Source organism: Adiantum capillus-veneris, chromosome 4, assembly GCF_014529385.1.
Source record: "Adiantum capillus-veneris isolate H3 chromosome 4, ASM1452938v2, whole genome shotgun sequence".
Taxonomy (NCBI): Eukaryota; Viridiplantae; Streptophyta; class Polypodiopsida; order Polypodiales; family Pteridaceae; genus Adiantum; species Adiantum capillus-veneris.
The window spans coordinates 146,881,388-146,905,488 of record NC_140934.1 but is presented as its reverse complement, the minus strand read 5'-3'; positions in this window follow the sequence as shown (position 1 = coordinate 146,905,488).

The window sequence follows — 24,101 nt, the reverse complement described above, 5'->3', positions numbered from 1 at the left end:
TAGGTGAAGCACTTTTAAGAGATTACTTTGTGAGCATAGCAGGAGAACTTAATTGATGGTAGCAACACAAACATGGTACTTAGTTAACTTGGCATGAAGAATACTTTTGCAAGAGAGAGAGTTTAGAGACAGGGATTTTAATTACGCGATGACGTATTTTGTTAAATGTTAATTATTGTTGTTATTATTACTATTTTTTTCATGTTAATAACATATCTAATGTCATGACCTACGAAAACCGGTAGAAAACGTAGAACTGGCGGGACAACCATCAATCCCGGCAGGCCCGGCGGGACAAGCAAGAATCCCGTCGGGCCCATCGTGTACCCCCTCCATATTTTGCGGCTCTATATAACCCTTTTATAGACATCACATCACATCACATCACATCACATCACCTCTTCCTCTAAATTTGGTCATCCTTTAAAATTTAGAAGAAAAACTAAAGGTAAAAAAATGAATAGTCTTTAAAAAAATTAAAACTTAATGTAACTTTGATCATGGATCATTAGTTCTTTTTTGGACTGAACTGATTCTTGAAAGGAGGTAGAAAGGTGAATCTTTGGGTCGGTATCTCTACATTTGGGATGGACTGATCTCATGTTTGGTTCATCGTTATATTTGCTAAATTGATTAGAACTTCTATCATGGGTCATTAGTTCTTTTTTGGAATGAACTGATTCTTGAAAAGAGATAGAAAGGTGAATCTTTGGGTCGATATCTCTACTTTTGGTATGGACTGATCACATGTTTGATTCACCGCTGTATTTGCTTGCTATTCCGATTAGAGCTCCAATCATGGGTCATTAGTTCTTTTTTGGACTGGACTGATCATGAAAGGAGGTAGAAAGGTGAATCTTGGGGTCGATATCTCTACTTTTGGGATGGGCTGATCACATGTTTGATTCACCGTTGTATTTGCTTGCTATTCCGATAAGACCTCCAATCATGGGTCATTAGTTCTTTTTTGGATTGGACTGATTCATGAAAGGAGGTAGGAAGGTGAATCTTTGGGTTGATCTCTCTACTTTTGGGATGGACTGATCACATGTTTGATTCACCGTTGTATTTGCTTGCTATTTCGATTAGAGCTCCAATCATGGGTCATTAGTTCTTTTTTGGACTGGACTGACTCATGAAAGGAGGTAGGAAGGTGAATCTTTGGGTCGATATCTCTACTTTTGGGATGGACTGATCACATATTTGATTCACCGTTGTATTTGCTTGCTCATGTTTGAGTAGATTGAGGTTTATTCCCTTCAGGCTTTACTACTACGTTTGTGTGTGATATTGATTATAACACTAATGTTTGGTTTGAATAATACTTGAATGAAGAGATAGCATACTGAGCTTTTGCAATGACACACCTAGCCGAAATTGCAACCATGTGCCAGTGCATCCACGTACGATGATTTGATAAAAGAAATTTTAAACCTTTAAGTTTTAATGCAAAAAACTCAAAAAAACATCAATAAAATAAGGAAGGGTTTAAAAAATTACTGCTACACTGCTTTGAGAATGTGGAAAGCTGCCAGAAAGTTTGGTGAAGACTTTTCAATGTACTTCTTTTGTGAAAAGACAAGCACCGGCGTCACCTTTATATAGCCACAGTGGGCCCGGAGGGGCAAATAGCTTTACCCGGCGTGACCGCCGAGAAGATTCACTAGCCCAACGGACCAACTAATTAGCCCGGCGGGCTAAGAGCCGGTCTCCAGGTCTCCCTAGAGGTCAAAAAAGATGAATGTCAATTAACAAAATATTTGTTATTTTGCATTTCTATTGTTATTAACCTCAAATTATAGTGTGATCACGTCATTTTGAAATCCCTGTTTAGAGAACATGACCATAGTTGAGGACCGGATTCATATGGAGCCGGTCCCCCCTCGAATAGGCATTTCCATTATAGTTTCTTCCATCAAGAGGGACTTGGTACCATACAATCTTTGTGTTCCTTGTGACCTACGTGATGCAATGAAGATGGAAAGTGTCATGCATCACAATAATGACATAAACTTGTAGAAAGCATTAACTATCCCAAGCCTCAGTCCCAAGGCCTCAAACACCTTCAAATGTGGAGAGAGCTAGAGGGGAATGAGGGTAGGGAAGAGGAAGAAGAAACATTCCATAGGAGAAAGAAATAGTTCCTCACTTATCATTACTCTTCTTGCTAGCATACAAAATAGCATAGTAATGGAGATGGAGAAGATGGCAAGCTTAAGCATTGAAGCATGGATCTTGGTTGAATTTGCATTCCACAGCCAAGAGTGTTGATGTAGGCTCTCACGTCTCAAAAGCTTCGAGAAGGAGGTGGTGTTCCTCAACTTTCACCAAGTTAGAATGCCCTTGCAAATGAGTGTGTGTGTGGAGTATATCCCCCTAGAATCCCCCTTCCTTGCTTTGGGCGAGTGGTGAATTTTCTACATGCTACACGCTCATTGGACCCCCTCTCCCCCAATCACATGCAGAATGCAGTCAAGTACATGGGTAGTCTTTTGACAAGTGTCCTCCTTACCCCTTAGAGAGAGAGAGAGAGAGCTTGAAAATATCTAGATATTTGTTGGATGAAAGTAGAAGCTCATTGGACCCCTGTTTAGCCCAACCAATACCATTCAAGCACACCATGTGGTTAAGCTTAGTGAGAGTCTGACATGTGTCCCATGTGCCCTTTTAGAAAAGTGATGCCCCTTGGGTGAGTGGAAGGTTAGGTCAAAGATTCCGCTAACTTTGGGACTTTTATGCATAGGAAGCTTCTCAAGCAACTTCCTCATTACGTGTGTAGGGTCTCTTTTTCACTCAAGCATCTTACCCCCCCATGCATAGGAAGCTTCTCAAGAAACTTCCTCATTAAGTGTGTAGGGTCTCTTTTTTACTCAAGCATCTTACCCCCCATGCATAGGAATCCTCTCAAGAAACTTCCTCATTAAGTGTGTAGGGTCTCTTTTTGACTCAAGCATCTTACCCCCCATGCATAGGAAGCTTCTCAAGCAAGATCCTCATTAAGTATGACAAGCACCTCAAGGACCCTAGTCATCAAGCATGACAAGCACCTTAGGTGGAGTTCCCACCTCAAGTTCTTGCCTAAGGTCAAAGGCAAGTTTAGGTCGGGTTCCCACCTCAAGCACAACGCTAGCTTGCTTAAGGTCAAAGACAAGTTTAGGTCGGGTTCCCACCTTAAACTCATCCCTAGCTTGCTTAAGGTCAAAGGACTGTTAATACTAACCATTGGAGGTCGTTAATGAAGCTTACCCTAAGGTCTTTTAAGCTCCATTAGTTAACATTGCTCTTTGACAAACCATCTCTCATTTGGGCCCCTTTACCATTGGCCTTGTGTTGAGATAGATCCGTAAGCACATGTCTATATTCTAACCTTTGTTCCCGTTTATTATCCCACATTAAATGATCATTTTAATATGAGAAAATCATTTGGGTTGGTTAGATATTAGATATTTAATGACATTACCTCTCTCTTGAAATTATAGTCATTAGTCAATTTGTCTTAGTGGGTAGAGGATCCCTTTTAACCCTGCGACATCATTCCAAGATGGATGACTAATCTATTTGGTGCTTGGGAGATATAGCTACCGCAAGCGTGTCTGCTCTTTAGTCCATTTCATCTTCCCAAATAGAGTGAAAAATTCTACATGGTGTTTGAGAGACGTCGTCATCCCAAACATGATTCTTAGTATGCACAATAAAGAGAGAATTAGCCTTATAAGACAAAACATTGATCATTAAAAGGAACATGTACATTTGCTTGTAGCATTGTAAGCGTTGACAAGGTTCATACTATCCTTAAGCTCGATTCCTTGCATCCATCTAGCATCTTCAAAAAGGATATGTTTCCAACTTACTAAGATATCTTCGGATAATCTTACCAAGTCGTAGTACCTTGTCTTCATGCCGAAGAATAGCTTTGGGTTGTAGTATCTCTTCTTGATATTCGATTTCGGGAGGGTCTTCAATAATTGGTTCATTTGGAGGCTCTCCTTTGTAGGGCTTGAGTAGGCTCACATGAAAAGCATTGTGTATGATCCAATGGTTAGGCAACTTGAGTTGATAAGCCACCTCATTGATTCGCTTCAAAATTTGAAAAGGACCATAGTATCTTTTTGCTAATTTAGCATAATACTTTTGATGGCCCGTAGGATTTTTGCCCAGCGTTTGCCTCAATCGAGCCTTAGAAATCTTAAGTAAGACCCAATCATTTTCTTTGAACATTAAGGCCCTTCTGTTCTCGTCAGCAATAGCTTTTTGCCTTAGTTGGGAGATGGATATAACCTCCTTAATCTTTTGAAAAGATGCTTGCAGGTCACGGCTATACTCATCGGTAGCAAAGATCTTCCCATGTACTTTAAGTAGCAAGGGACTTTTAGGTCTTCCCTCTATGATTTCAAAAGGTGATTTTCCCGTAGAAGTATGGATAATATTATTATACGCATACTCTACAAGAAGTAAGTACTTTTCCCATTGTGAGCATTGATCTACTTTTGTAACATAGGTATTTAGTAGATCAAGAATCGTAAGATTGGCTATCTCACTTTGGCCATCCGTTTGTGGGTGATAGGCCGAAGAGAAATTCAATCTTGTACCTAGATTTTTGAAGAGACCTTTTAAAAAATTAGTGGTCATTCTAGGATCTCTATCTGACATGATGGATGTTGGCAATCCATGGTGTTTGAAATTTTTTGATATGAAGAGAGTTGCCATTCAGTGTGCCTTAATAGTCTTCTTGACAGGGATAAAGTGTTCTTGCTTGCTAAATCTGTTGACTATTGTCCATATTCTTGTATTCTCATGGATAGATCTTGGTAATCCAAAGATAAAATTAATGGATATACTCTCTTATGGTGAATTAGAAATTGGCAATGGCCGGAGTAATCCCGGTTGCTTCCCTCTATCATACTTGGTGTTTTGGCATACCACACATTTTGAAACATACTCTTGTATGTCCACTTTCATGGTAGGCCAATAAAAGTACGTCCCTACTCCTCAAAGAGTAGGTTGAATGCCTCTATGCCCCGCGTAGGTAGCAACATGGGATTCATACATGACTTTGTCACGAAGGGAGTGGGTAACACATAACCTATTGCCATGGAGAAGATAGCCATCCTGCAAAATGAATGGTTCCTCTTTCTTCTCCAAAGGAAGTGCTGACATTAAGTGTTTAAAGTCAGGGTCAGTAGCATACTCATCTATCATAGAAGATAGATCATTGTGAGTTGCTATTGACACAACATTAACTTTTGGTCGTCGTGAAAGTGCATTAGCCACTTGATTGTGCTTACTAGCAATGTGAGCAATGTGGAAATTAAACTTGTGAAAGAAAATTTACCCACCTCATTTGTTTGTCAGAAAGCTTTCTTTGCGTCATGATGTACTTGAGACTTTGATGGTCAGTTCGTAAGATGAATGGAGTCCCCAATAGATAGTGCTTCCATGTGCCTAGGGCATGTAGAACAGCTAAGAGCTCTTTCTCATAAATGCCTAAGACCCATTCATCCATGTTGATTTTGGGGCAAGAACGATAGCCATGTCATTGCTCCCCACACTTAAAACATTTGTGATCCTTGCGAAAAGTTTCAAGATCTTGAGGAGAGAGTTTATTTTTACCTTTGTAAACTCCTTTCTCCTTGGACCCATTGTTGTTGTTGTTGTTGTTGGAATGGCCGTGGAAAAAAAATTGGGTATTAATTTTTCCCTTTGCATCACTTTTGTCTTTATTTTCCATGGGTTTGACATTCCGTCTAACCCCTTGTTGGAAATTGATGCGTGCAGAAACCATGGTATGGTGGATTACTTTGCTGATAGAGTCAGGCCATTGAGAGTTGACATACTCATCCATCTCTTCAGGTAATCCTACACAGAATTGTTGTTTTTTCTCAGCAAACTCTATCTTTTGAAAGACAGTGGCCTTGAGATGTAAATCCCAAAACTTGTCCACATATTTGTGGATAGACTCATGAGAGAGAAGCCTTAAACTCTGTCATTCGGTGAGCACTTTGTCCTTTGCATTTCTTGCAAGGAATTGCTTGATGATGGAAACGCGTAGAGTTTTCCATGTCTTTGGGGCTTTGCCATTGCCACGAAGGCTAGCCCACCATTGACGAACCGATTTTTGAAAGTGCATAGCTACATGGAGTAGCTTGGAGGACTTCGTGAAGCCCTCGTCTCCAAAGGCCGCATCAAATTGTTGGATGAAGGCCAATACTTTGTGGGTAGCACCAAAGGTGCCATCATAGGTAAGAAAAGAGATACTCTTTCCTCCCTATTTGAACTTCTTGAGCTTTTGTGACCTTTGCCATGCAGGGTAAGATTTGTGATGTCCTCCCATCTTATATTCTCTAGGAGAATAGCCATAGCTTTCATCGGTAGAGGAGGAAGGTGAAGAAGAATGAGATGAGGGTGACCTTTTTATTTCCATGTTCTTCCTTGGTTTCCTCTCTTCCCTTTTGGAGTGACCAGGAGAAGGACTATGGGTTAACCATTTCCTCTTGGGAGGAGTTGGCGATCTTTTAGTCCGCCTTCTTCGTGGAGACACATCTTTGGAGGAATTTAGGGATTCATTGCTTTCTTGATCTTTGGATTCCTCCTCTCGTATTAGAGAGAGTCTTCTTTTGGGGGTCTCTTCAAGAGGCCTCATAAGCTCTCTCTCCTCTTGGAGAGGAAGGGAAATCCCATAAGCATGAATTTGTTGAGTAACTTCGGCTTGCAAACTGGGGTTGCCCATAGCTTGTTTCAACCTGGTGACAAGATAATTAAGAAACATGGGTGCATCATCATTGTCACCTTCATGTGAAAAATCAAAGTGATCAATGTTCATTATACTCTCTTGGTTATTGTCCAGCCATGTTAATTAAACTTATATGTTTACTTAGTGTATGCTTTGGCAATTCAAAACCTTAGTTGCTACTCCTCTTAGCCTTTGAAAATAGGCACTTAAGTATCTATACTCATAGCTCGAATTGGTTAGTTATAGAGAGTAGTGGAGTGAGTCTAAAATAGCAAAGTTGCCGAAGGATAGCTCCTTTCGGACTTCTTATGGCTCAATAATGGTAAAGCCGTACTCAAGTTGTTAACCCTCACGCACATTCCTATCACCTAAGGCGGACATCGTATTATTTATTTGGTAGAGTCAAATACCGGGCTTGTCGGTCCAATAGGAAAGGGTATGAGTGATTGCCGATGAGAAGCGCATTCTAACTGGAACATTCAAGGGATTAGTTGGCTAAGCATGGGTGCCCAAGTGTGAATGGGGCAAGCTCATATAAAAGTCAACTAAGCTTAAAATTCACTCATTCTCTTATTTGTGCAATTGAAGAGTGCTCTTGCTCCATCTCCATCTTCTTCTTCTTCATCTCCTTGTGTGTCTGTGTATGCATGAGAGAAAGAGAGAGAGAGAGAGTGCGATCGAGCATTGCGGCGACACGACGGCGGTGAGGTAGTTGAGTGCGGCGTAGCGGCGTCTCCCTCTTCTTCGCGGCGAGGAATCCTCCATGATAGCAAGCGTAGAGCGGTGAGTGACACACCATCGCCTTATTTGAGCTTACTAGTTTAGGCTTGTTGTGTGCTTGGAGCCATTTGTGGCTCGCACACAGTGTATTGGCAAGTTCCTTGCATTGACACGTGTGACATACGTGCACTTTTTTGGAGCCGCTGCCGGGGAATTCCATACACTAAGCTTGAATGGCACTCTGTGCTTCTTTTGTGGTGCAATTTCAATTGTAGGAAAGGTAGGAAAGGAAGGTGTGTGTGTTGAGAAGAAGGATTTTGTGTTGCTACTGTGTATTTCTTTGTTAATGCAGTTTTGAAAGGTTACAGTGTTTTCTCTGTGCTAAGGTATTAGTATTAAAGTTGTTAGTTCTGTGTAATGTAAAGTACAGTTAAGTAGGAAGTAGATCTGTGAGAGCTAATGAATTGTGTTAGTGTGTAACAGTAGGTGTATTAGTTGTAAGTAGGTAGGTAGAGTGTGTGTGTGCTCGCGCGCAGGCCGCGGCGACCTTATTTCAAAAAAAAAAACAAAGAAAAAATTTAAAGGTAGGACCGGGATCGGGAATATCTCCCAGAACCAAGCCCAAACCCAATCCCAAGCTCACGCTCAGGCTCAAGCTTCAGTCCCCCTTTGAAATTACGTATTTTAGCTTCACACGTAGCTAAAAATCAACTTTTTTGAGGACCAACGGAGCTTCAGGTGTCCGAACGTTGTGCTGTAAAGCACACCCCAACCCTCTGAAAGATACGCTCGTTTCGAGCTATCACACACTTTAATCAAAAAACCGATCATTAAAAAACATTTTTTTAAAAACGAGTGAAAACGGACGCCTAAAAAAGTAAGCGGTTAACCTTCGAGGTTATTTGCCGACGCTTGTAGGTTGTCAAAGACACATGCATCTGCGTTTTGGTCGTGTGCTAGAGATGGAATAACTAGAGAGAGTTCTTATTATCCACCTACCTTAGGTTCCGGGCCCTCGACGGGGACCCAAGGTAGTACAAACCAAGACCCGAACATAGCGGCTAGTGACTCTTCCTCTGACTACGACATCATGGAGGGTTTCCCAATGCCTAATCTCAATAGCTCAAGCCAAGACATGCATGCCATGGATCCACGGTTTGGGCTGAGCGTGCTTAGCCGCTTGAAGGAAACCTTTAGTAGAGCCACTCGCTTCGAACATGGAGCTAATGATGTAAATGAGGGGGGTAGGGAAGTAGATTCTTCATTCATGACCAATGTAGACCCTATGCCCTTAGAGAATGTGCATGTGAATACTTCATTCACTGCACCTCCTGAATCTTTAGAGCTATTCCCCTCCGAGATCATATTACCCAATGGTAGAAGCCTTGCCAAAGTGCAAGAGGTTGAGCGATATATTCTTGCAGCAAGGGAAAAGGAAATCGAGAGCTTACAGAAGGCGGAGCAACGAAAAGAGTTAAAATCAAAAGCTCCTATGTCAATATCCTTGCTAGGAGAGCAATCAAGTTATCTTGAATTAGCGACCACTAAGGGTCAACCTATAGAGAGCAACATAGCATCTAGCTCAAAGGACACCCCTAGCACCTCAATCCTAGATGGAGCGTTCTTAAATGAGAACTGGGAGTACGAACTACAAACGGAAACCCTAACCGACCTATACACAGGTCACACCTATCACGTGGGTTGGTTAGATGTCCTACAATCCACAATGGGTGCTACTAGTGTGGAGGATCAACAACAAAGAGTTTGTGAGGTCGTCCATAGGGTCATTGAGTTAGAGAGACAGAACAAGGGAATCAACATGCCTTCAATGGGTCTCATGAGATTCTTAGATACAGGAAAGGCTAAACAACCGATCTTATCGCAAATGGAGACTCCCTCGGTAAGTCCGATGGATCCTCCATATGTTGTTTCTCCAGGGGTCTCAGTGCAATCTGAGCCCACAAGTGATAGCTTTACCTTTCCAATTCTAGCTCATCTTTCCCTTGATGACACCACGGCTACCATGCCTACCCAAATGATGGGCATGCCGAGAAACACACCATGGACCTCATTTGTTAGTAAAGCACCACTACATGGTAGCTCAATGCCTGCAACAATACCTACAAGTGTGTACCAATCGTATGTACCTATGGGTCATCGTACTCATGTAGTCCCTACCTCCCATTGTTTCAACAAACTATGCTCCGCAACCACAACACCCAAGTTCTTATTTCCATGGGACTATACCGGCTAGCATTAGCATGTCACATACGACGTCTGCTATGCCTAGGGCCACACATATGAACTTTGGGCCACCACATGGTACAACATCGTACCCAACGTGGAACCCAAGGGCTTCCTATGTGCCAAGCCCAATGCCAATACCTACTCCACATGTAGTCTCTGGAGCACCTCCACCCACGGTTCCTACTCACTTAGGTGACTTGGCAACATTTGCTCAAGCTATTGGTCGATCTATTGCTAACAATATGCATAACACGCCTGATAGAGAGCCTAGAAGTAAGGTAGTACAAATAGCCAAGCTCACACAAAAATTTAGTGGAGACGGGGATGTGAGAAAGCATATCGAAGTGTTTGAACAAATATGCGATTCTCTAGGTGAACACAATGACCTGCATAAGAGTAATGCTTTAAGCCTAACCTTAAGTGGGAAGGCAGGGGATTGGTATAGAATCCTAAGGGTGGAAGAAAAAATGATTTACCCTACTCTTAGGAGACTGTTCTTGAAAGAATATATACGAGAGGGAGTGCTTTGGGGTGTAGCCTCTCAGCTCCAGAAAGCCCAACGAGAGAAAGGAGAGTTGGTGAGAGACTTTATTAGTCGACTGAAGCATTTGAATTCTCGTTGTAATCCAAATGAGCACTTCAATAATAATCAATTTCTTGATAGATGCATTAGGGGATTACGACATGAGGATATCTACAATGGCCTAGTCATTAGAGGTATCACCACTTGGGAAGCAGTCACCACCAATGCAATCCAATTGGAGGATAATTTAATGATTCAAGGAGAAAGAGTGTCTGTTGAGCCTAAATCTTTTAGCTCGCAAGCATCAAGGCATCACCCAATGACCTTAAAGCCTATTGCTAAGGAGCCAAAGATGTCTGAGATGACTTTAGCAGATCTCACCAAGGCTATTCAAGAGAGTCTTAGAGACAATCGTGCTCCGCAAAACAATCATATGTATTCAAGAAGGGAGAAACAATTGTGCTCAGTATGCTATGGACCGCATAGTACCAGTGAATGCCCTACTTTTTGAGTAAAATTCAATGGGAATTGCAATGCCTGTGGAAGGTATGGTCATCAAGCTAAGGATTGCATAGTATTTAAGCGCGCGATGGCCAATAGACCAACCTTAGCATGGACAGACACGCCTCGAGTGCATGCATTGATGCCGGCCCCACCTCTTGAACAAACAACACAACACATGGTCCCTAGGGCCCAAAATGTTGTTCAAACAACACCCTTAACACCTTCAGTGCTAGGACCGTAACCACCACATACCAAATCACTTCTGTGAATCAAGTGGGTTGTGAGTCATCTATTTCTTGTTTGGAAGACTGTGAGGAAGATATAGATCCTAATATTGCCTATGGGATGGATGTGCTTGAAGAAAGTCCACAATACTACATGGAGGACTATTGGGGACAAGTCAAACCTATCTATCAAGTAGCTGCTCTTGCTGCAAGAGGCCAAAATATCAATTACATTGCTAAGAGACCACCTCTTCAATGCTATGAGTGTGGAGGTCCACATTGTGTAGCCGAGTGTCCTACTAGGCTATAAAAGAACACCACACTAATGCAAACCAATCAAGCAAGCACGTCTACAATGTCGATACTCATGTGTAATCAATGTGGCATAGATCATTTGATTGCCCATGTCCAAATAATCCAAATGCACCGAAGATCACGCCATTAAACTTGATTGAAGTTACCGAGGAGCCATCACAAAGTACACCTGTGGTACCAGTAAATGTACTCACACGATCGATGCTCCAAAAAAAAATTTATATTCTTGAGGAAAGAGACACGGCATCAATTGCCCAATCTCAGAAAAAGAAGAAAACATAAAGGACGAGATCGCAAAAAGCAGCGAAGTCAGACCCCAGTTCAAAGACCAACATAGGGACTGGTGACAATCCCATATATATGAACGACGCTGAAGAGGATTCTGATTCAGTAGAAACCATGGAGACCAAAACATCCACTAAGATAGAAACCAACAAGGAAGATCTTCATGAGCCACAATGGCCAGGATCCAAAAAGAAGATAGGAACTTATCCAAACCCTACAGAGGAGATCGAGCGAGTCAAGCAATTAAGGAGTTTGGTAGAAGATACCCAAAGTGATCTAGAACCAACACCTAGGCAGATCCAGATTACAGACACCGTGTTCCCTACGTAACAACAACCTCACCATGTCCATAGACCCTTAGCCATACCTAGTGTCATCCAAGAAGAAAGTGACTTAAAGTCATGGGAAAGTGGGCGTACTCACTTCTTGATGGAAAGAATGTTTACAGAGGGACTACCTGATCCTATTGAAGAAATGGAGATCCCATCTTCCCCACGTCAAGGGACTGAAGCCCAAAAGGTGTCGTTAAACATTGCCAAATTGATGGATTTCATGTCTTCAGAAGTTAGAACGACCATCATGTCCAAAATATATAAAGATCCTGACCTAGTGTCAGCTCTTCGAGCCTTCCTCAATGGAGAACTGAAGTTTGGGCTACCACAATTTGCACAGATGGATGGAGCTGGGGAGATGCCAATAGAGGAAGAACAATTAGATCCACAATCCAACCTAGATGAGAATCTTGTTGTAGAAATACCTATTAACAAGTTGGGACAATACTTTGAGGGTGATGAATCCAATCCAACCATACTAATCACTACTAAGGGATTAACTGTGAAGGGAATCCTTGATGGTGGCATTGGGGTTAGCATTGTGACTAAACATTGATGGGAAACTATGGGAAGACCTCACCTTGCGACCACAACCATAGTAGTGAAGATGGCCAATGGGTCTATTGTTAAACCTATTGGGATGCTAGAAGATCTCAAGATCAAGGTCTTTGGACATAAAATAAGGATTACCTTCATTGTTATGGATTTCTCCAAACACAGTATGGCATCGGAGATGATCTTAGGAAGTCCTTTCATGAGGGAAGCAAAAATGGTGCATGACTGGTCTAAAGACCATGTCTACTTGCAACTCCAAGATTTTGTCATTCGAGTGGATCTTGTGAATGGTCGAGCACATACTCTAGGAAATAGGTTTATAATTGATCATAGATCGGACACCACAGTGCACTTGGCCCCATTGCAGTATTGTTACACGTGTAAAGCGGACACTGATGTTGGGTAAGATTCTCCTTATATGGATGTACTACTTGGGATGACTGAGTTGGACAATGTGGATTGGGTCCACCCAGCAGCAACCATAGACACTTGGGAAAATAGGGGGACGACTTGGGTAGCACCTGAGGGGGATGAAATGCCACCACTTGTACCCTTAAATATGCTAGAAGCAATGCATATAGCTTATGACAAGACTCATCCTAATATCACAAAGAAAACATACAAGTGGATCCCTAAAGCTTCTTTAGAGACCATAGCTAATGCTAAAAAACAAAAGCCTTGTAAGAAACGTACCACTCGCTCCAAGAAAAGTAAGAAAACGTGGCGGTGGATTCCTAAACGACTATTGGAAGCCCAAGACTACTATCAAGGAAATGATCAAATTTGGGTGCCAAAACGTAGATTGTGTTCTTACCTGTCACCTGACCCATGTGCGCCCAATCCTGTAGCTCCAAAATGAATTCACGATCGTGGAAAGAAAAAAATCACAGAATGCTACACACCCGCTCCAGAGCTAGTTTCAGTACCGAAGAAAGAACGATTTGTTCCACCTAGCTCAGGAAGGGGGGAGTCTCATGAAGCTTCTAGCTCCTCATGTAATGCATGCATAGAGGTAAAAGCTTCTCCACAGCCTCCACCTACAATAGTGGACCTCCATAAAGCTACAAAGGAATCCACACCTCCTAGTGTTCAAGAATCACCTGATGAACCACTTCAAGTTCGATCCTGGGAGAGTACCTTACCACCCTTGCAACTCAATGAGGCACCTAAGGTAATAGAAAACTACTGGAAAAAATTCTCACCTATTACCAACTGGAACAATTGGTTTCAAAGGGTAACGAGCACATTTCAAACAGTATGATTTACCCAAGGAAGCGGGGAGTGTTTGTTGACAATCATCATTCACTCACTTCCCTCTGAACCTTCCTCCCTGACCTCTCAATCACCAATCTTAGGGAATGTATATATAAATCCTTATACTCACAAAAAAAATTAAAAATAAAGAGCTAGAGCAATTAGCAAACGAGTATGCACAATAAAAGTCAAAACATTGACCCAGACCTACACATTCACATCCGGTACACTGAAACGAAGACCTATGTCATTAAACACCTTTGATTCTCATCACTTGAGTGATGGAGGGTAGGTAGGATTAGTACAATAAGAGTGTTTCTGTTTTAGAGTTTAGTGATCAACAAAGTTATTTTTTTCCCACTGATGTGCCTCCTAGAGGTATTCTTTGTGTTTCCTAGTGTGTACAGGAACGTGTTGCTGTTGTTAGGATTTGGACCTTCATGGAATCTTTCTCTCATTCACTTTTCAAATCAAGCGCGATCATCAAACACAAACAGGTGTTTCTTGTCCATTAGCATTGCCCCTTATCTTTTTGCATCCATGTTTATCTGCTTTAATTGTGATTGGTAGCATAATATTCAACACATTTTCTTAGTATCAAACATTAAATTCAATGTAATTTTTTGTCATAATCACTTGTCTAGGTTTAAAAATCAAGCAGCCTGACTAAGCTAGTTTGACCAAGCTAGGCGTTAGAGATCTTCTCTTAATACCATAGGGAATGCCTTCCTAATTATCAATGGTTACTTAGGTTCTTAATCCGATTTAGGCAGCATTGTGTGAAATGTACTAGGGCTTTCTAGTGGGCTGAGTCCCTATTGACCTTTAGCTTAAGTATTATAAAGGGATTTTACTAGTGTGATGAGCCTGGGGAGGGTAACAGTGTCATATGACCCCCCAAAGTTACAAAATTAAAATGTTGAAAACGAACAAACAAAAAATCAAAGTGCCACAATGTAAAATCTTAAGCTGGAAGAGCAACCTCAGCTTGATTTGGTACTCCACTCACATGTATCGCCTATGGTACTAGAGCCCTAGAGGTTCCCAGTGTGGGCGCTTTTCCTTGAAAAGCAAAAAACCCAAGACATACAAAATAAGCACACACATCAAAATTGAAACAATGTGAAAAGACTCTGGAGGGTCAAAGAAAAGGAAATAAATTAGGCGATGATTTCATGAGAAATTCTTTTTATCGTAGCTTAACTACAAGGTCTTCTAAGTATAGCCTCTAGTCAGCCCTCGGACATGAAATACTTAGCTCTCCCAATTAAACAACTTACTGACCAGAGAAAATTGAGAAGCTTGCCCATGGTATTAATAGTCGATCTTTAGTGCCTTTCGATCGTTGAATTAGCGACCTGGAACTTGTTTAGTTTTTTACCTTCCCAACTGTTTATGCGTTTGATTATATTGCAATTTAATGTTTATTGTTGACAAATGGTTTAAAATTCTGTTACCAATCAAATTGTCTGCCTACAACCGCATATGCTTTTTAATTGTATATGAGAATGCAATTATTGTGCCAATGTTGTTTGATTTTGCAGTGAGTGAAGGAGGCTAAGCACATTCATCTCAAATGCTCTTCCACCTTGACGAACGAGCTTCAACTCAATAGCTTCCAAGGATGGAATATACATCAGGAAGGGGGGAATTTTAACCCTCACACACATTCCTATCACCTAACATGGATGCTGTATAATTTATTTGGTAGAGTCAGGTATCGGGCTTGTCGATCCAATAGGAAAAGGGTAAGAGTGATCGCCGATGAGAGGTGCACTCTAACTGGAACATTCAAGGGATTAGTTGGCTAAGCATAGCGCCCAATCCTGAATGGGGCAATCTCATATAAAAGTAAACTAAACCTAAAATTCACTCATTCTCTCATTTGTGCAATTGAAGACTGCTCTTGCTCCATCTCCATCTTCTTCTTCTTCATCTCCTTGTGTGTGTGTGTGTGTGTGTGTGTGTGTGTGTGTGTGTGTGTGTGTGTGTGTGTGTGTGCGTGAGAGAGAGAGAGAGAGAGAGTCTGTGCGCAATCGAGCATTGCGGCAGCACGACGACGGCGAGGCGATTGAGCGCGGCGTAGCGACGTCTCCCTCTTCTTCACGGAGAGGAATCCTCTGTTAGGATTTGGATCGTGCTAGCTATGGTGGATGAAAGAGAAACATGGTGCAAGTGTGTGAGTGTGTGTAAGCAAGGTTATCACTCAAGTGAATTAGGTTCCAAGATAGATTAGCTTGGACTCATAAACACAATCTTGAGTATTGACTTAGCTTAGCACAAGCTCACCATAGACAAGCATGTAGTGCAAAATGAGTTGTTGTTTATTGATTCAAGAAATGAGCTTTAAGTAGCTCTACAGCCTTGATCCACAGTATGTGGGATAAATCCACTCTCCTCTCCTTGACTCACACCTTAGGACAAAGCTCACACTTTACAATCCTCCCCTTGAGGTTTGGACTAAGACAAGATACTGAAGATGCACGATCCACACAGGCTAACAAAATCCACACAGGATGGTGGTATCCACACAGGAAAATAAAGTCCACAAAGGATGGTAATATCAACACAAGATAGTAAAATCGACACAAGAAAGATCCAAAAAGGATGGTGATGTCCACACAGGATGATACGCTGGTATCCACATAGGAAAAAGTCCTCCCCTACAAGTAGAGAGTCTGCATCTTCAAAATGGGTCTTCCCAAACGCTACCTTCGTCTTTGTCCTTTTTGTCTTCTACTATGTGAGTTGATCCTCTGTTAGGTCTCTTGCCTTCGTTGCTTCTGCTGTTGCTTTCAACTGCTTCATGGTTTGAGTTCGTATCCTCCCCTCGAAAGAGTGCTTCTATCCCCTTTTTTGTGGTACAATCAGGCTTTATTACATGCGTCATTATGACATGCAACAATATGAAAAGGTTGATGCAAAAATTAATGCTCTCTTCCATCTTGGTTATACTCCGAGAGCCCAAGCATGCGGAATTTCTCATACAATTTGTCATAAATTCTTCACACATGGGGAGATTTTAGCAATTTGGAGACTTTCCAATGCCAATGTCTATCCCATTACAAAAGCACACAATGTCATCCATGTAGACAAATATAATTACATATATTGCAAGAATTTTGTTGTGCTTGGCTACAAGATTCCAATTTTAATGTCTTCTTAGTTAAATGTGAAGTACCTCTTCACTCAAGGTGAAGTCACCCTTCACAGCCTTGAGTTCTTTTTTGATGATTGGAATCTACCCTTGGGCTGAAGATCCCATGTTGCTTCAGGTTTTGAAATAGCCAAATAAAATCTTTTTGAAGTTCTTCGGACAAGAATTGTTGAGATCAAAGCCTTTTGAAGTTCTTCAGACAAAAATTGTTGAGATCAAAGCCTTTTGAAGTTCTTTGTGTGAGCTATGGGAATAGCTCCTTTTTTGATGGTGCTTAAGGCTTATCTGCAAGTAGAAATAGCTTCAAGATTATCCCCGTGGGACTGGCTGCGTAAAGGTCTTGGAGGCTTGAGGCAGCAAGCTCGTGGGAGAGGTTGCTTGATTGGGGCTCTTGAGTCAGTGCCGGAAGGGGGCCTTAAGAGCAATGGGCAAGGAGGGTTGTTCGGGCAACGGGTAGGACCGTGGGATGGCCCGCTTAGTGGAGCCGAAAAGGAGGCGCATGCAGTCAATTAGCTTCTCACGCAGGCGGGCGGGACCACCGGCTTCTGCAGCCGAAATGGTTTAAAAATCTCATTTTGAAGAGGCCTTTGACGTCCGTGAGCCTCGCACCCGCTTGGTAGGAACACTCCCCAGCGGATCCGATCCGCTCGAAAAGTTGGAGTTGAATCAAATTTCGGGTCTCCCCACAATATGCAAGGAATTGATCCCGAAACCTCAAGCCAAGAATAGACTATCTAAATTGGGCTAGCCAACAAGCCCACGGGCTTCCTTGTGAAGGGTCCTCCGAAAAACAAGCTGTTAAGCCAAGCTCGGTAGTCCCTTTCCCACACAAACTCACACACACACACCTATCTTTAGAAAGAGTTTTGGGCATAGAAATGTAGGGGTTCCTGAGTTCGGATTTGAGTGTTTAGGGACTCTATGGAGAGCTTGCGAGGAGAGCTTCGAGATGAGGTGAGCAATGCAAAAGGAAAATGAGTTTAATGAATTTAATTGAAGAGGCAAACGATGCAAAAATTGACGCAAAAAAAGGCAATCTAAAATGCAATTCAAAGGATGCTAATCTTTTCCCTAATCAAACCTATCTAGCCATGGAGGGTATTGGCCTCTTGGGTGTGCCAAGGACATGCCCACACACAACTAGATTAAGGCCTAATTAGTGAGATGAAACTAGTCATGAAGAATGTTAATGGACCGTGATAATGAAATGCTAATCCATCTAATGGAGATCCTAATGATTAACACACACTAATGCATAATGAAAATCCTAGCTAGCACACCATCGCTCTGATACCAAATGTTAGGATTTGGATCGTGCTAGCTATGGTGGATGAAAGAGAAACATGGTGCAAGTGTGTGAGTGTGTGTAAGCAAGGTTATCACTCAAGTGAATTAGGTTCCAAGATAGATTAGCTTGGACTCATAAACACAATCTTGAGTATTGACTTAGCTTAGCACAAGTTCACCATAGACAAGCATGCTGTGCAAAATGAGTTGTTGTTTATTGATTCAAGAAATGAGCTTTAAGTAGATCTACAGCCTTGCTCCACAGTATGTGGGATAAATCCACTCTCCTCTCCTTGACTCACACCTTAGGACAAAGCTCACACTTTACATCCTCCACGACAGGAAGCGTAGAGCGATGAGTGACACACCATCGCCATCTTTGAGCCTACTAGTTTAGGCTTGTTGTGTGCTTGGAGCCATTTGCGGCCCGCACACACTGTATTGCCAAGTTCCTTACATTGACACGTGAGACATACGCGCACACGAGTCTAAATAGTCTCCATTATTAAGACCAAAGCTCCCGAGGTGTGCACCATATCCCACATAGTGGACTCAACAACACCGATAAATGATCCCATACCCACTTACCCTAATATAATTAACAAAAACAACTATTAATAGGCTACTTAAGGACCTCTCTTCTTAGGCAAGAAAAGAGAAACCATATGCTCTGATACCAATGTAATGGAAATGGCCTATGAACTTTGAGAGTAGCGGAATTAGGAAACTAGGTGAAGCACTTTCAAGAGATTACTTTGCGAGCATAGTGGGTGAACTTAATTGATGGTAGCAACATAAACATGGTACTTAGTTAACTTGGCATGAACAATACTTTTGCAAGAGAGAGATTTTAGATAACATGACAATAGTTGAGGACCGGATTCATATGGAGCCGGTCCCCCCTCCAATAGGCATTTGTATTATAGTTTCTCCCATCAAGAGAGACTTGGTACGATACAATCTTTGTGTTCCTTGTGACCTACGTGATGCAATGGAGATGGAAAGCTTCACGCATCACAAGCATAACACAAAATTGTAGAAAGCATTAACTATCCCAAATCTCAGTCCCAAGGCCTCAAACACCTTCAAAGGTGGAGAGAGCTAGAGGGGAATGAGGGTAGGGCAGAAGAAGAAGAAAAATTCCATAGGAGAAAGAAATAGTTCATCACTTATCATTACTCTTCTTGCTAGCATACATAATAGCATAGTAATTTAGATGGAGAAGATGGCAAGCTTAAGCATTGAAGCATGGCTCTTGGTTGGATTTTGCATTCCATAGCCAAGAGTGTTGATGTAGGCTCTCACTTCTCACAAGCTTGGAGAAGGAGGTGGTGTTCCTCAAATTTCACCAAGTGAGAATGCCATTGCAAATGAGTGTGTGTGTGCAGTATATCACCCTAGTAGCCCCCTTCCTTTCTTTGGGCAAGTGGTGACTTTTATACATGCTGCAAGCTCATTCGACCCCTCTCCCCCTAGCCAATCGCATGCAGCATGCAGTCAAGTACATGGGTAGTCTTTTGACAAGTGTTCTCCTTACCCCTTAGAGAGAGAGAGAGAGAGATTGAAAATATCTAAATATTTGTTGGATGGAAGTAGAAGCTCATTGGGCCCCTCTTTAGCCCAACCAATAGCATTCAAGCACACCATGTGGTTAAGCTTAGTGAGAGTTTGACATGTGTCCCATGTGCAGTTTTAGAAAAGGGGTGCCCCTTGGGTGAGTGGAAGATTAGGTAAAAGATTCTTCTAACTTTGGGACTTTTATGCATAGGAAGCTTCTCAAGAAACTTCCTCATTAAGTGTGCAGGGTCTCTTTTTGACTCAAGAATCTTACGTCCCATGCATAGGAAGCTTCTCAAGCAACTTCCTCGTTAAGTGTGTAGGGTCTCTTTTTGACTCAAGCATCTTACCCCCCATGCATAGGAAGCTTCTCAAGAAACTTACTCATTAAGTATTGTAACATTTAATGGTCTAAAAACTTGTGTGTAGCGAAAATTAGCATGAACATACTGGGCCTTTCATTAGAATAGATTCCTCATGAGAATTACAAGAGTGCTTGGGTGGAGAGAGCAACAAAAAGCATAACACCTAGCTAGATAGCATCAACAATACTTTCAAAAGAGAGAGAAATTAAGCTATTGACAACAGTTGAGGACCGGATTTGCATGGAGCCGGTCCCCCCTCCAAAAGGCTTTGTATTATGGTTTCTCCCATCAAGAGAGACATTGTACAATACAATTCTTTGTGTTCCTTCAAGACTAGCTAGTGCAATGAAGATCAAAGATTCATGCACTAAGAAAAACACTTAGGCAAACACAACTTTAATTATCCCCGTGCTCAGACCAAAGACCTCACACACCTTCGAAGATGGTGAGAGCTAGCAGGGTATGAGAGTGGATTGAGAGGAAGAAGGAGTATCTTACGAGAAAGATGTACATCTCCTCACATAATCACTCATATTAGCATAGCTTAGCTTAGTAATTAGCTTGGTAGAGGAGATGAGCATGCATTGAAGCTTCGCTCTTGGTTGGATTTGCATCCACAAGCCAAGAGTGTGTCGATTTAGGCTTCTATCTCACAGGCTTGTAGTAGGTGATGAGCTCTCCATTAAAGCTTGGGAACAGATAGTCTTCTCTTTCTTCACACATGAGATTTTCTGTGTGTGTGTCTGATAATTCCTTGCAAAAATCAGTCCCCTCTCTCTCTTGGGCGAGCCCTCTTGCTATTTGCTCTTGCTTTTCCCCCATTGGACCTTTCCAAGTCAAGCCAATGGCTATTAAGCAACATAAGTGATAGCCTTCTGACATGTGTCCCCCTTTCCCCTTTTGTGAGAGCTTAATCAATTAAACTTAATTATTTAAATGAATTAAATCCCCATTGGACCTTTCCCCATTCTGACCAATAGGAATTAAGTAGCCCATTGGGCTGCTCAATTCCTATTGGACCCCTTCACGGACTGTCCAATAGTCATCCAGGAGACTTAATTTTCATTGGTTCTTTTTATTAAGTGTTTTAAATTAATTAGGCTAAATTTACTCTAGCATAATTCTCATTGGTCCACTTCAAGGGTCATCCAATACGAATTGAGCACACTTTGGGAGCAACTAGCTTAGGCATCTGACATGTGTCCTTCATTCCCTTTGTGTAAAGGGAGCTTGTGTGTGTGTGTGTGTGTGGCTTTCTCTCTCATCCTCTAGAAGAAAGGCTCGCCCCCTCCCAAGTAGGGATGTACAAAGACTTTTTTGGTCACACACAAAGCATCCAATTCCCCTAGGTTCTACCTTTGGACATAACCTTTGAATTTTGGAACCTTAGCATTTTGGAAGTCTTAATGGGCTGAACCTTAGGGTCTTTGTAGCCCATTGTTTCACATGGCTCTTTTGCAGATGGCCCCCCCCCCCTTTGGATCCCTATTTTCCCTCCTTTGGATCCCTATTGTGGCCGGTCTGCTAGCTTAACCAATATTCTAGCTTTTTCTCCCCTGGCACTTCCCCATATTAAATGATCAATTTAACATGAACAAATCATTTAGGAGAATTAGATACTCATGAATATGCTTTATCTCTCTACACCATAGTCCTTTTCTTAGCGGGGAATCCCTATGTTACCCTACGACATCATTCCACAATGGATGACTAGTCCATTTGGCGCTTGAGAGCCCGAGGCTGCCGCAAGCATGTCTGCACATTAGTCCTATCAATCTTCTATAGTAGAGTGACAAGCTCTACATGGTGTTTGGGAGACGTCGCCTCCGCAAACTTGATCTAAGCATGCATACTACTTCATTTTTGTGCACAATAAAGAAAAAGAGAGTCTTATAAGACAAAAACTTTGTTCATTTTTAACATTTTGTACATTTGCTTACTCTTGGGAAGCATTGAAAGCATTGACAAGGTTTATGTTATCCTTTAATTGTATGCCTTGCATCCATCTAACATCTTCAAAAGGATAATTCTTTAACTTAATAAGATATCATCGGATAGTCTTACCGCCTCTTAATACCTTGTCTTCATGTCGGAGAATGGACTTGGGCTGCAGCACCTCCTCTTGGTCCTCGATATCCAGTGGGTCTTCAATAGTTGGTTCTTGAGGTGGCTCTCCTTTGTAAGGCTTTAATAGGCTCACATGGAAAGCATTGTGTATGAGCCAATGATTGGGCAACTTGAGTTGATAGGCCATCTCATTGATTGGCCTAAGAATCTGGAAGGGGCCATAGTACCTTTTTGCTAGTTTAGCATAGTACTTTTGGTGGCCCGTAGGATTCTTGCATGTCGTGTGCCTTAATCGAGCCTTGGGAAACTTTAACAAGACCCAATCGTTTTCTTTAAAGGCTTGGTCTCTTCTGTGCTTGTCAGCAGCAGCCTTTTGCCTTTGCTGTGAGATAGAGATAGCATCCTTAATCTTTTGAAAAGATTCTTGTAGGTCTCGGCTATACTCATCTGCAGCGAAGATCTTCCCATGTACTTTAAGTAGCAAGGGAATTTTTGATCTTCCCTCAATTACCTCGAAAGGTGCTTTTCTCGTGGAAGTATGTACAGTGTTATTGTAAGCATACTCCACTAAGGGTAAGTACTTCTCCCATTGGGATCTTTGATCTACTTCCGTTACATAGGCTTTTAGTAGATCGAGAATGGTTAGGTTAGCTATTTCACTTTGGCCATCCGTTTGTGGATGATAGGCCGAAGAGAAGTTTAGCCTTGTCCCTAAATTCTCAAAGAGACCCTTCTAGAAATTACTGGTCATTCTAGGATCTCTATCCGACACTATGGACATTGGCAAGCCATGGTACTTGAAAATTTGTGAAATGAAGAGGGTTGCCATTTGATGGGCTTTGATAGTCTTTTTGACAGGTATAAAATGATCTTGTTTACTGAATCTGTCTACTATCGTCCATATTCCCGTATTCCCATGGATAGACTTAGGCAATTCAAAGATAAAATCCATGGATATGCTCTCCCATGGTGAATTAGGGATTGGCAAGGGTTGAAGCAATCCAAGTTGCTTCCCTCTATTAAATTTTGTCTTTTGGCATACCACACATTTAGAAACATACTCTTGTATGTTCACTTTCATGGTAGGCCAATAGAAATATGTTTCAATTCCCTTTAAGGTAGACTAAATCCCTCTATGCCCCGCATAAGGTGGAGCATGAGATTCATACATTAATTTCTCACGTAGTGAGTTAGCAACGCATAGTCTATTGCCATAGAGAAGATAACCATCTTGTAAAGTAAATGGTTCTTCTTTATTCCCTAATGCAAGGGCTGAAATCACATCTCTAAAATCGGGATCAATAGCATACTCATCTGTCATTGAAGATAGATCATTGTGAGTTGCTATGGAAACCGCATTCACTCTCGTCCATCTTGAGAGTGCATCAGCTACTTGATTATGATTGCCAGCAATGTGAGCAATATGAAAATGAAATTGCGAAAGGAAATTTGCCCACCCCATTTGTTTGTCGGAGAGCTTGGTCTGCGTCATGAAGTACTTAAGACTTTGGTGATCCATTCGCAGAATGAAAGGAGTCCCCAATAAATAGTCCTTCAATGAGTCTAAGGCATGTAGAACTGCAAGGAGTTCCTTTTCATATATGCCTAGAGATTGCTCAACAGGGTCGAGCCTTCGACTCTCATAGCCTATGGCATTGATAGCCATTTTTCGGCTCTCCATAATTGCCATAGTAAGTTACTCCACCCTACCAAATTCACCCAAACACTATGGCTATCCCTAACATTTCACTGTACATAGGCGTGTGTGAGTTAGGGAGCTTTTCCCATATCTTCTTAAAAACCCTCAGCTAGCTAGTCACTGGGCTAGTTGAGCCAAAAAAATAAAAATAATAAAAAAATAAAAGTATATTATGGCCTCTTTGTGTGTAAATATTTCATTGTATATATGGCCTAAATATAGGGATTTTTTATAATTATTTTGGTATTTTAATATTTCTACTTAGGTGTGTGTTTTATTA